Source organism: Hylobates moloch, unplaced genomic scaffold (genome assembly GCF_009828535.3).
Source record: "Hylobates moloch isolate HMO894 unplaced genomic scaffold, HMol_V3 SCAFFOLD_12, whole genome shotgun sequence".
Taxonomy (NCBI): domain Eukaryota; kingdom Metazoa; phylum Chordata; class Mammalia; order Primates; family Hylobatidae; genus Hylobates; species Hylobates moloch.
The window spans coordinates 75,896,829-75,910,214 of NW_026652287.1; the positions used below are offsets into that span (position 1 = coordinate 75,896,829).

At 42.4% G+C, this 13,386-nt stretch overlaps 1 pseudogene; it reads left to right on the forward strand.

The window, feature by feature from the left end:
* Positions 1–270: 270 nt before the first annotated feature.
* Positions 271–487, forward strand: LOC116479722 (H/ACA ribonucleoprotein complex subunit 3-like; annotated as a pseudogene).
* The last annotated feature ends 12,899 nt before the right edge of the window (positions 488–13,386 follow it).

A 13,386-nucleotide genomic window follows, 5' to 3' on the forward strand; every position in this document is an offset into this window, starting at 1 on the left:
CATCTCCTTCTCCAGGGCTACCGCACTGCCCATCTGCAGGGGCACAGACAACAAGATGTGACAGGTGCCCCTGGGAGAAGAGGCTCTGTCTCTCCTCTCCCACAATACACTACTAATTCCTTACATACTCCCAATGCCCCCAAATACACCAGCCTTTCCTTCTGCATTTAGAAAATTTTAAATGCAAATGACCTTCTAAAAGATCATATTCAGCAGACAGCGACAGATGGAGCTGCGGACCGAATTGGAACCTCTGGCTTAAGAGTGATGATGTTTCTTCAGTATTACCTCAGGAGCAGGGAGATCGGGTCTATACAGTGGAGAAATTTGACCCGATGGGACAACAGACCTGCTCAGCCCATCCTGCTCAGTTCTCCCCAGATGACAAATACGCCCGACACCGAATCACCATCAAGAAAGGCTTCAAGGTGCTCATGACCCAGCAACCGCGCCCTGTCCTCTGAAGGTCCCTTAAACTGATGTCTCTTCTGCCACCTGTTACCCCTCAGAGACTCCGTACCAAACTCTTCAATCTGTGAGCCCTGATGCCTTTTTGCCAGCCATGCTCTTTGGCATCCAGTCTCATCATGGTGATTGATCATGCTTGTGCGAGGCAATCATGGTGGCATCACCTGTAAAGGGAACACGTTTAACTTTTTTTCTCATATTTTAAATTACTACAAGATTATTAAAGATAAAATGATTTGAAAAAAAAAAGATCATATTCACACTTAGAGTCAAATCTTTTCCTGATGATATTTAGGGGTGGGAGTGGTAGGGGAGTGAGGGTGGAACACTTTGTGGCAGCCAAAATCGAAGGAGAATTTGGAGCATAGAAAAAAGTACTGAGGCCACCAGGGACAGGTATTGCCCATGTCTGACCCCTTATGCCAAATTTGGGCCTGGTTTTCAAAGTCACAAATACTCAAACCAAGGACAAAATAGGTTGAAATATAAGACACTGCTTTCTTTCCTTGTTCTTCACTTGTAACATCCCCCCCACACACACACATAAAATTCTGACATGTTTTAGAGGGGGAAAAAATGATTCTTATAATGCCAAACCATCATATATTTTTTAGTTCTCAGAAGATTGATTATAATGTGTTCACATGCATATCATTTTAAGGAGACAACTCAAGTTTCAGAAAAGAGGCATTCCTTGGTCATGTTCATAAGAAAATATAGCCTGTCTTTCATGAATAAGATGGGCTTCATTTAATATTCATTAAAGCGTGACTTACTTTCAGCTCATAAATCTCGAAAACAGATTCTGGCCCCCAGTGCACTGTTTTCACTGGCTAAGTCACTTTTTCTTTCCCTGACACTTTATATTTGTGTTTAAATATGAGACACAGCTAGTTTTGCCAGTGGGGGTTTCTGGTTTGACTTTACAAGAAAACACTGAATAAAATCCTCAAAGACTCACAACAGGTGTTCTATTTTCACCTCATGGTGAAATAGTACATTGTGTAGTAATGAAAAGAGAGTGCGAAAGGTAAGACAATGAAATATCCAGCCCAGCAGGATAGAAGATCTGAGATTTGGCTGGTTGGAAGTTTTAGAGCGGCTGTCATATTTGAAAGACTAAGTGCACATCTCTATAAATGCACTTAGTCCATCTATCCCTTTTAAAGAAGTCCCCATTGTTAATGACATAAGCCTGATAAAGAATATTCAAACTCAAATTGCAGACAGAGCGTGTCTGACAAAGTTTTGGGGGTGATGCTGGCAAGAGAATGGCCACTTTTAACAGAAAGAGGATGCAGATCTCAGTTTTATTTGGGGGATGCAGATCCCATTTTTCTGTCTGTTCACATCACAGGTATGGACTAACACTCTATATGGCCTAAAAACCAACCAAATCAAGTTTCTATCAAGGCAGAAGAGGCTGGACAGCCAAGGAATTTAGCATAAAGGACACTCTACTGTGACAGCTAGCCTTGACATGTGAGTAATGCCCTCCCTATATTGGGCTTAACTTCCAGGTAGGTCTTTAACTAAGGGAAATAATCAAAATAAGAATGATGATGACAATGGTAGCTAAGATTTATCAACCGCTTAATCTGGATCAGGCACTATTCTAAGCACTTTACTTACAGAAATTAACTTAATCCTGACAGCAGCCCTATGTGCAGGTACATTGATTATCCCCGTTATACAGATGAGGAAACCAAAGCCTGGGGAGTTAAATGACTGGCTCATGGTCACACCATTAGCAAGGAACAAGCCAGGATGAAACAGCTAAAGAGGAAAGTTTTGGACAGGCTCATAACTACACATCACCATGAACAATATGTAGCCTTTTGTTAACGTTCTCTGCCGTTAGGTGTCAGGAAATATAAGACCTCAACCAATCTTCATACACAATGAAGAGATATAAGAAGATTTGGTAATCCAGGAAATCTTGAAAGTTCTTCAGAAATGTTTAACCTATTTCAAAAATTTTAGTTACTCTGAGCACACTATTTCTCATTACAGAAAGTGCTTAATAAACTTCTGTATGCTCCTATTACTATTTTTCATGCTCTAAGTGTATTGTTCATGTAATCCTCACATAAATCCAATGAGGTGGGTGCCATTATGATCCCCCTTTACAGATGTGGAAACTAAGAAAAGGAGAGGCTAAATAATGTCCCAAGTTTACACAGTTGATACATGGTTTTCCCAGGATTCTAACCTGGACTCAGTACTCAGGGAAAGGATACATTTGTTGTGTTCATTGTTCAACTACATACCTGGAACATCCATATGGTGAGTAATAATGAATAAGTGTTGCTTAACAATATTTGTCAAGCTGAATTAATATTATTATTAGACATGAATGTGAGTACCCAAAGACTCCTGTTTCCCTGATTACACATAAATCTTTATCCCTTTTGGTGTCTCAAACCAATAAATAATTCCAAGGGGAAAAATTCTATGTTCCTAACCAGTAGGCTCTTATTCTCTTCTCTCTCTGCCTACTAAAAAAGCCTACTTGTGGCCAGGTGCAGTGGCTCATGCCTATAATCCCAGCACTTTGGGAGGCCGAGATGGGTGGATCATGAGGTCAGGAGATTGAGACCATCCTGGCTAACGCGGTGAAACTCCATCTCTACTAAAAATACAAAACTTAGCCAGGTGTGGTGGTGGGCACCTGTAGTCCTAGCTACTTGGGAGGCTGAGGCAGGAGAATGATGTGAACCCGGGAGGCGGAGCTTGCAGTGAGCTGAGATAGCACCACTGCACTCCAGCCTGGGCAACAAAGCAAGACTCCAACTCAAAAAAAAAAAAAAAGAAAAAAGGCCTACTTGTTTTTTCAAGGTCTAGTGTTCCCTTCTCTGGAGGATTTCTCTGATCAGTGCAACAAACTTAGTTATTTTCTCTTATGTGCTCTATAACCAGAGATCTTTACATTTAAATATGCATCCAGGCCACGCACAGTGGCCCACACCTGGAATCCCAGCACTTTAGGAGGCCGAGCCAGCTGGATCACTTGAGCCCAGGAGTTCAAGACCAGCTGGGGCAACATGGCGAAATCCTGTATCTATAAAAAACACAACGATTAGCTGGGCATGGTGGTGACCACCTACCATCCCAGCTACTAGGGAGGCTGAGGTGGGAGGATTGCTCGAGACCTGCAGGTCATGGCTGCATTGAGCCGTGATCACGCCACTTGCACTCCAGCCTGGGCAACAAAACAAGACCCTATCTCAAAAAAAAAAAAAAAAAGTGCATCCAAGCTACCTGGGGATCTTGTTAAAAGACAGATTCCCATTCAGTAGGCCTGGGATGGAGCCTGAGATTCTATATATATAAAATATATATATATATATTTTTTTTAGACGGAGTCTGGCTCTGTCACCCAGGCTGGACTGTAGCCCAGGCTGGAGTGCAGTGGCACAATCTCGGCTCACTGCAAGCTCCGCCTTCCGGGTTCATGCCATTCTCCTGCCTCAGCCTCCGGAGTAGCTGGGACTACAGGCGCCCACCACCGCACCCAGCTAATTTTTTTGTATTTTTAGTAGAGACGGGGTTTCACCGTGGTCTCGATCTCCTGACCTCGTGATCCACCCGCCTCGGCCTCCCAAAGTGCTGGGATTACCGGCGTGAGCCACCGCGCCCGGCCGAGACTCTATATTGTTAACATCCACTGATGCCGATGTTCTTGGCCTTGGTGCCACACTTCGAGAAGAGGAAAGCTCTACGTCACTTCATTGCATGAGGGTCAGTTGAGGACCTCACTTGCCTTGCTATACTGTGAGTTCCTTGTGGGCAGGAGCTCTTTCTCACTCTTCTTCATACCTGGCACAACATTCTACTTCAATTATTTTGAAGCATTCCCGAAATAAGAGGAAACTGTTGGCTTCTCACCAAAATCCTGGAATTGGAATCTGGAGAACCAATTTCATTATCCTGCTGTAGGCTTGGAGAACTTGAGAAACTTACCCAGAATTAGCAGGTTATCCCAAGCTCTTGCCAATGGTCAGATTTGTAAATTTTATCTGCTCCAGTTCTCCCTTACGAGCCTAGCATCATTCTTAGCCAGTAGAGCACTCTCGAAGGACTCTGGGGAAATGGGCATGTGAGGACATCTTAGGTGGTCACAGTGGATGGGGAGTGCCTGGCAGTTAGTGAGCAGGACCTGTGGTACTACTGTGCAGGACAGTCCAACACGAGAATTGTTTTGCCCAAAATGCCAGGAAGGGAAAACTCACAGAAGATAAGATTATGCCCAAATTTCAGGCTTGGATTTTCCAGCAGCAGAGAAGCAGCACGGCTAGCGGTTAAGAGCCTGGACTAAGATCCAGCACCTGTCCCTGTCGGCTCAATGGCCATGAACAAGTGACTTCACCCCTTTTCTGTTCCTTCCTCTGCAAAATGAAGATGTTAAAGATCACACCTATTTCACTAGCTGGTGGAAAGTTTTAAAGGAAAAATTGCATATAAAGTATACAATGAGCTCTCAGTAAATACGACACATCATATTGTCACTAACACATTTTTTTGTTTTGCTTGTTGCTCATTTCAAACATGGTAATGATTGGAAATGGTCAAATTATTGATCATCTCCCATCTAAACAAGAGAAAAGCCATTTTGTCAAAGCCAGCCTGGCTGGAGAGGTAATGTTTGTCTCCAGAGTCTGTTTTGGGTCCTGTTTCTCCTCTCACGACCCATCACTTCCTTCTTCAAGCACCACTTTCCTTCCTTCTGGAGCCCTTTGGCTACCCAGGAGCACCATTTCAGCTCCAAATGGGGTAGAAGTAGGGGTAGGGTGGAGTTTGTCCTCCCAGAGCTAAGTGCTCTGGTCTTCTTCTCTTCTTTGATAAAACTCGCCCAGTATATTCCTCTGAAACTGCTGCTACAAAAGCATAATACCCTCCCAGGGAAGTTATTTGTATTTTGGCAGAGCCCTATACAGATACAATCTCTTACCCAAGAAAAAACTCCAATGGGGAGGGGTGGGGTGGGGAAGAGGTTACTCACTAATGTATGAGCCCTTTTTCTGGAAAGCTCTTTTTTCCTTAGACATCTGATGAACTCCTATTCATAATTTTGTATAAACTTCAGACATGATGTCTTCCGTGAAGTTTTCACATCTCCAACCCCCACCCTTGCCCCATCGAAGTTAGGCAGATGCTCCTCTGTGATCTCACCCCAAGCAGCACATGACTCCACTGCATTATGTTGTAATTCTTCACTTTCCTATGTGACAGTGTCCATTCACCCCATCCCTTTTAAGGTTCTCCTTTCTCTGATGAATTCGAGGAAACGCGGAGGAGATTGCCTGCTTTGAGTCAGCACAGGCTGCACCCAGCTTCCACACCCCTCTACTCATTCCCAGTTGCCTTTGAGATGCCAGGTGACAGTCCTCCATTCCTGCTGCTTTGTTATGCAAAGCCAAAAGCTTTCTCTGAATCTCCTTCTCTCCTTCCAGACCACAGGCCCAGCCCCAGAGGAGGAGAGGCTGACTACTCAAAAAGAAGTAGTTCAACGTTTAATTTTTAAGTCAAAGAGCCATCACACCTGGGTAACTCACGTCCGTCTCCTAGTATGTGAAATGGTGAGAATCAGTTTTTGTTCTAATAGCAATTTTTCTCTTCTTTTTGCCCTTACTTGTCCAATCCCCAGCTCTGAACCATCCATAGTTCTCTCACCCAAACTAAGCCAGGAGTGATTTGAAGGCAGGGATTGTGCCATATTCATCTCTACATCTCTAGGCACTAATAGGGTGCCTGGCACAAAAGTTAGTGAGAAGGAAGAAGCCTTGGGCACAGAGCCCTTTTAATCACCCTCCTAGCCACACCTCTTTGGCAACCTATCTCCCCAAGTGTGGGTAATTCCAGCCTGCTCAGAACTTCTACTTGCCAGGGTCTGAGGCCATCTGAGAGATGAACTGGGCCAAATGAGAGAGAAAACAGATTAAACAGGCCTTGATTTTTTAACCACGCTTGGATAATTATCTTTAGAATTTGATTTTGCTCTTTTTACTTAGTCCAAAATGCATATATCATTAAATTCTTATGATTTGACCATACTTTACAACAGTGACATTTGCAATTATAGTTTTGAGTTCTCCTCTACCAACAATGGAGCAAGTTTTGGTATTATAACTCGGAAATAGCCTATTTGGTTGAGATAATTATGCTGCCTATTTAAAATAAATGAAGATGACTTGGGAATTATGATCAGGAAGAAGGATTTAGTCTTTAGTTCAATTTAATCACCAAACATCATCTCTGTATATTTAAAAGAACAAGATATAAAAATACAATAAGTTTCACTGAGTGTTTTTATCTCAAACATTGTTGATAGTTTTAATCTGGATTTCCACTTAACTTCAAGTCTCTATTAGGCAGACTCCTCTGGTGAAGAGCTTTGGAATCAGGCAGACCTAGGTTCAAATCCTGGTCCTACCACTTCCTCCATTTGCAAACTCAGACACAGGGGTCACCCAGTACAGTAGAGTTCTGGATCATACGAACCGGCAAAATTCTGATTTAGTAAGTCTTAGATGGGGCCTGGTTCAATTCTGAAATACGTTTACACTTAAAGAAAAGTTGCACATGACAAGACCCCATCTGATATCATTTGGCTGGGTCCCCACCCAAATCTCATCTTGAATCGTAGTTACCATAATCCCCATGCATCATGGAAGGGACCAGGTGGAGATAATTGTATCATGGGGGGTGGGGGTTACCACATGATTCTTATGATAATGAATTAGTTCTCGTGATATCTGATGGTTTTATAAGGGGTTTCCCCCTTTGCTGAGCACTCATTCTCTCTCCTGCCATCCTGTGAAGAGGTACCTTCTGCCATGGTTGTAAATTTCCTGAGGCCTCCCTGACCGTGTGCAACTGTGAGTCAATTAAACTTCTTTCCTTTATAAGTTACCCAGTCTCAGGTATGTCTTCATTAGCAGCATGAGAATGGACTAATACACCATCTCTACAAAAATTTTTTAAATTAGCTGAGCCTGGTGGTATGCACCTGTTCCAGCTACCCAGCTACCCAGGAGGCTGAAACAGAAGGATCACTTGAGCCCAGGAATTTAAGGCTACAGTGAGTTATGTCACTTTACTCCAGCCTGGGTGACAGAGCAAGACCTTGTCTCAAAAACAAAAACAAAAAAAAGGAAAAAAAGAAAAATTTATTGCAAAAACAGTACAGACAGTTTCCATATGTCCTGTACCTAGCTTCTTTTAATGTTAGCAACTTGCATAGCCATAACGCAATTATCAAAGATAAGAAATTAACATTGACACAATGCTATACCTACATGGAGTGATACTTATTCAATTTTCACCAGTTTTTCTACCAAAATCTTTTTCTCTTACAAGATTCCACATTACATTTTGTCGTCATGTCCCCTTAGTCTCCACCAAACTATGACAGTTCCTTAGTCTTTCCTTGACTTTCATGACCTAGACACTTTTAAAGATGAGTGGTAAATATTTTATAGAATGTTGCTCAATTTGTGTTTGTCCGATGTTTTCTCAAGATGAGATTGATGTTTTACATTTTTAGCAAGAATGCCACCGAAGTGAAGTGCCCTTCTCAGTGTATCGTTTTGGGTTAGGAGATATCATTATATCTCATTACTGGTGAGGTTAACCTGGATCACTCAATTAAGGTGGTGTCTGCTGGGGTTTTCTGCTGTCAAGTTAGTATTTCTCCATTTGTGATTAATAATCTTGAGGGAGATACTCTGAGAGAGTAAATATTATGTTTCTCCTCAAACTTCCACACATTGATGTCTGCAACAATTATTAATGGGGTATTCTAATGGTGAGTTTCTATTTCCTTCCTTCTACCTTTATTAGTTAGAATTTTCAAGGAAGAGTTCTGTAAGGAAAAGTTGTGCCTTCTCTTCATTTTTTCAATTACTTATCAATATCAGTATGGACTCGTGGATATTTATTTTATTCTGAGTTTTATTTCAATGCTATCATTATTTTGTTCTTCAAGATAATCTAATTTTTTAAGAGATAAGGTCTTGTTCTACCACCCAGGCTGGAGTACAGTGGCACCATTGTGACTCACTGCAGCCTTGAACTCCTGAACTCAAATGATCCTCCCGTCTCAGCCTCCTGAGTAACTGGGACCACAGGTGTGCACCCCTATGCTTGGCTAATATGTTTTTTTTGGTAGAGATGGGTCTCACTTTGTTGTTTGGGCTGGTCTTGAACTCCTGGTTTCAAGTGATCCTCCCACCTTGGCCTCCCAGTGTTTGGATTACAGGCACGAGCCACTGCACCTAGCCTTGAATAATCTAACTTTTTAAAGCTAGTTACGGAATCGTTGACTTAGTCTCTCTAACTGTTTTCTCATCTATAAAATGAAAACAATAACAACATTCCTCTTAAAGTGTTAGGGTGAAGATTAATAACATCATGTGTGTAAAGCTCTCAGCTCATCACTTACTTACAGTAGACTTTCAATATATATTCCTATATTGTCATGATAGGCATTATGTAAATATATGTGTTAGATACAGAGAGGAGCTGGCAGCGTAGTGTAGTCTGGTCAATCATGGAATAGATCTTAGGAAAACATTAACTCAGGAATTCCATTTTGGAGGAAGAAGAGCAGAACTAGCTCTGCTACCAACTAGCCACTAATGTTAGACAAATCACCTCTCCATCTGAAACTCAATTTCCTCATAGATAAACATTGGAGGGCCTTTCCAGTTCTAACATTGTGTGATACTAACTATTTCAGATATATGGAAAAATTTGGTAACTTACACAACGTGACAAAACAGATCAGTGATGCTTCTACAGGACTTGGAGAAGAGACTAATATCCATGAAAAAATAACCCAAGTTTTTGCTGCCATTGTAGAAACAGCAATGACAAGGGCAGGGAAAATGACACACGTGGTTTTATTCTTGTCAGGTTCCTGCTCCATCTCCTAGTAAAATCCACATTATTTCCCTACCATTGAGTTTTACATATGACTTTTTTTAAAATTATTCCTATCAATGACAAACAAGCAACTTCTTTTTATAGCACTTGCAATTACATAATTGTGTTTTTAAAATTCGTGGAAAAAAATGAAAATTGTTTAAAATGAAACAAACTATGATGTTCATCTGTGTTGTTATGTATCACCAGGGTCTAAGACACTGCCCAACATTTACTACGAGATCAATTTTTTTTTTTTTTTTTTTTTTGAGACGGAGTCTTGCTCTGTCGCCCAGGCTGGAGTGCAGTGGTGTGATCTCTGCTCACTGCAAGCTCCGCCTCCCAGGTTCACACCATTCTTCTGCCTCAGCCTCCCAAATAGCTGGGACTACAGGCGCCCGCCATCAAGCCCGGCTAATTTTTTGTATTTTTAGTAGAGACAGGGTTTCACCGTGTTAGCCAGGATGGTCTCGATCTCCTGACCTTGTGAACTGCCCGCCTCGGCCTCCCAAAATGCTGGGATTACAGGCATGAGCCACCACACCTGGCCCAAAAAATATTTTTTGATTACACAAATGAATCAAGAATAAACAAATGAATGGCCATAGATATTACAAAAGAGAGAAGTATATCATAAGAGGATAACAACAATATGATCACTACAGTGGAGTTGTGGAGTAGTGCCTGCGTTGGGGAGAAGATGAAAAATTGTTCCTCATGTCTCACAGATTAAAAGGGCATAATCTCGGAGACGGTTGAAGTAGGGGCTGCTACCCACTACTCCCTCTTCAACTTCCTCCTCTGAAAAAATGCCCTTTAACACTGACACTGAACCTCACATGGTTGAACAAAAACTGCTGGCCCAAGGTCCTGGCCTCTGCCACAGGCTATGAGCCTCATTCAGGTTCCACATTTAGTGTGACACAGATGTTACTTCCTCCTAAAGTTAAGGACATGGACTTAAACAATTCATAAGCACCTCCAAAAATAACTTCTATGCGCTCTGTAAATACCACCTCCAGACATACTCCAAAATTAAATTCCTGCCTCATTTGTTTTCCCGACACCTGCTCTTCAACTGACCAAACTGTTTCCCGTAAGCATTTAACATGCTCTCTTCTGGGGAAACGCTGGCTACGGGAACCACACTGGGGAGCTGCCTTACGCAAAAGACCAACACAAAACAAAGTCCTTGTGCTGCTTTAGTAACATTCCTTGGATAAGGTGCAAGAGGGGTAGGCATTTCACCAAATTGTACTCCACAGTGAATAGCATTATAGCACAGGGGATGTTTCCAGGGTAATCCCCTCCATGTCGTCTTTGTTTTCTAATTAGGCTTTCTTACAGTAAGCTTATAATGTCTCCTACAGACTATGGGCACCAGATCACAGAAGCAGCCAGGCCTGTGATGTAAAGAAACACAGAAAGTGGCCTTGGATCAAACATGAGCTTCAAAGATTGACGGTCCTCCTCCATCCCTTATGAAACTACCATAACCTGAAGCCTTTCATCCTGGTGGCTCCGAAGCCTGAGCCAGTGTTTTTTTCTTTTTTTTCCTGTTGCCAGGCTGAAGTGCAGTGGCATGATCTCGGCTCACTGCAACCTCCACCTTCCAGGTTCAAGTGATTCTACTGTCTCAACCACCCGAATAGCTGGGATTACAGGTGTGCAACACCAGGCCCAGCTGATTTTTGTATTTTTAGTAGAGACAGGGTTTCACCGTGTTGGCCAGGCTGGACTTGAACTCCTGACCTCAAATGATCCACCCACCTCGGCCTCCCAAAGCATTGAGATTAAAGGTGTGAGCCACCACACCCAGCCCTAAGCCAGTGCTCTCAAGAAGAAAACTGAGGCCAGCATGGCGGTTCACACCTGTAATCTCAGCACTTTGGGAGACTGAGGTGGGACAATTGCTTCAGGCCAGCTTGGGCACATAGCGAGACCTCATCACTACTAAAAATTATAAAAGCATTAGCTGGGCAGGATCCCAGTTATTCAGGAGGCTGAAGTAGGAGGATCACTTGAGCCGAGAGGTTGGAGCTATAGTGAGCTGGGATTACGCTATTGCACTCCGACCTGGGTGACACAAGACCCTGTCTCAAAAAAAAAGAGAAAACTCTGAGACCTTGAACCCATTACTGCTAATAAACCCAATAACTTTTCATTCTGCCTAACAAAAATAGACCCTCCTTTAAAAAGTGGTTGCCGAGGGCACTCCAAGGTCATCAGGCAAATGAAATAAGAGACAGCTTGATAGAGAAGAAAGAGAACTTGGCTTTGGAGTCAGACCGTTTAGTTCCTCATTATGGCCATTTCTAACTGCATGATCATGTTTAGTTACTTAAGTGCTCTGAAATGCAGTGGCCTCCATTACAAAATGGAGCCAACAAAAAAAATAGGTATCTCCTGGTGTTGTGTTTAATAAGATAATGGACTCAAAAGTGCCTGGCACAAAATAGGGGTGTAATAAATGTTAATTTCCTTCCCTTCCTCCACAAACCTGCCCGAGCCAATCAAGGAAGTGAAGGAAGGCAAGGAAGTAAAAATGGTTAAGAATTACGTTTTAAGTCCCATTTCCACTCAGCTGCTTTTCCTAGCTCAGCAGAGAACAGGTCAGACTAAAGAAGATCAAATAATCTTTGGGGTGAGTTGCCCTGATAAAGAAATATGCTGAAACAGCCTGTATGTTCTCAAAGTAAGAAACCAAGAGGGGAAAGTTCAGGACCTGTAAATAGATCCTTTTCATGCCCAAGTTCTGCAGATTTTACAACTTGCTGGGATATTTTCCAGGGAAATCAGAGAGAGGGGATAGTAAGAGGTGGCAGGGGGTTGGCGAGGAGGATTCCTATATTCCCATCACAGATCATTTAACTCTATTTGCAGCTCAGGAACCCCAGAGCACAGGAGACAGACCACTGAAAGTTTCATGCTTATTTTACCTCTTCACTGTCATTACTTTAAACATGTGTCTTAGCAGGAGTATTATTAGTTCATGACACAGTAGACATGGATAAGCATTTTTGTGGAATTTTAGGGTGGGGAGAGAATAGATATATACCACTCTAGCCCAAAGTCATCCTGTGGTCGCTACTTAATACAAGTGAATTACATAGTGCCACCAGCAGAAGATGGAATTGATACTGCTTTACAAAATAACAACCTTGCATACATAGGTGTTAAGAAAAGCAAGGAAATGACTACCACAAAAATCAGGGTGGTGGATACCTCAAGAGAGGAGAAGGGAGGTACGTCTAGAAGGTAAACAAAGGAGGGACGTCTGGGCTGGCCATGTTCCATTTCTTGATGGAGGGTATTCACTTTGTAATTATTCATTGTACTATACGTTTATGCCTTCTGTTTGTATATTTTATTTCATAATTTTTAAAGGTTTAAAAAAGAAAATAATAACCTCTCTTCATTGAGAAAACAATACTTTGCTGTAGATTTCAGCCCTAGGTATTGCAACATTATCATCATCCTCAGTTGATATTCTTGTTCCTCCCATAGATTTTTATTCTGGAAGAAGAAGAGGAGGGTAGTTTTTTTGTTTTGTTTTTAAGACAGAGTCTCACTCTGTCACCCAGGCTGGAGGCCAGTGGCATGATGTCAACTCACTGCAACCTCTGCCTCCCGGGTTCAAGAGATTCTCTGCCTCAGCCTCCCGAATAGCTGGGATTACAGGTGCCCGCCACCACGCCTGGCTAATTTTTGTATTTCTAGTAGAGATGGGGTTTCACCACTCTGGCCACACTGGTCTCGAACTCCTAACCTCAAGTGATCCGCCCACCTCAGCTTCACAAAGTGCTGGGATTACAGGCGTGAGCCACTGTGCCTGGCTAGGAGGGTGGATTTTTGAAGAGCCACAAGTAGACTGCTGTTAATACTCCTGTATAGATAACATACCAGGGAATGTTTTAATACAGGAATATGCTTGAGGTATACACACACAAACATACACACACACACACACACACACACACATAATTTTTTTTT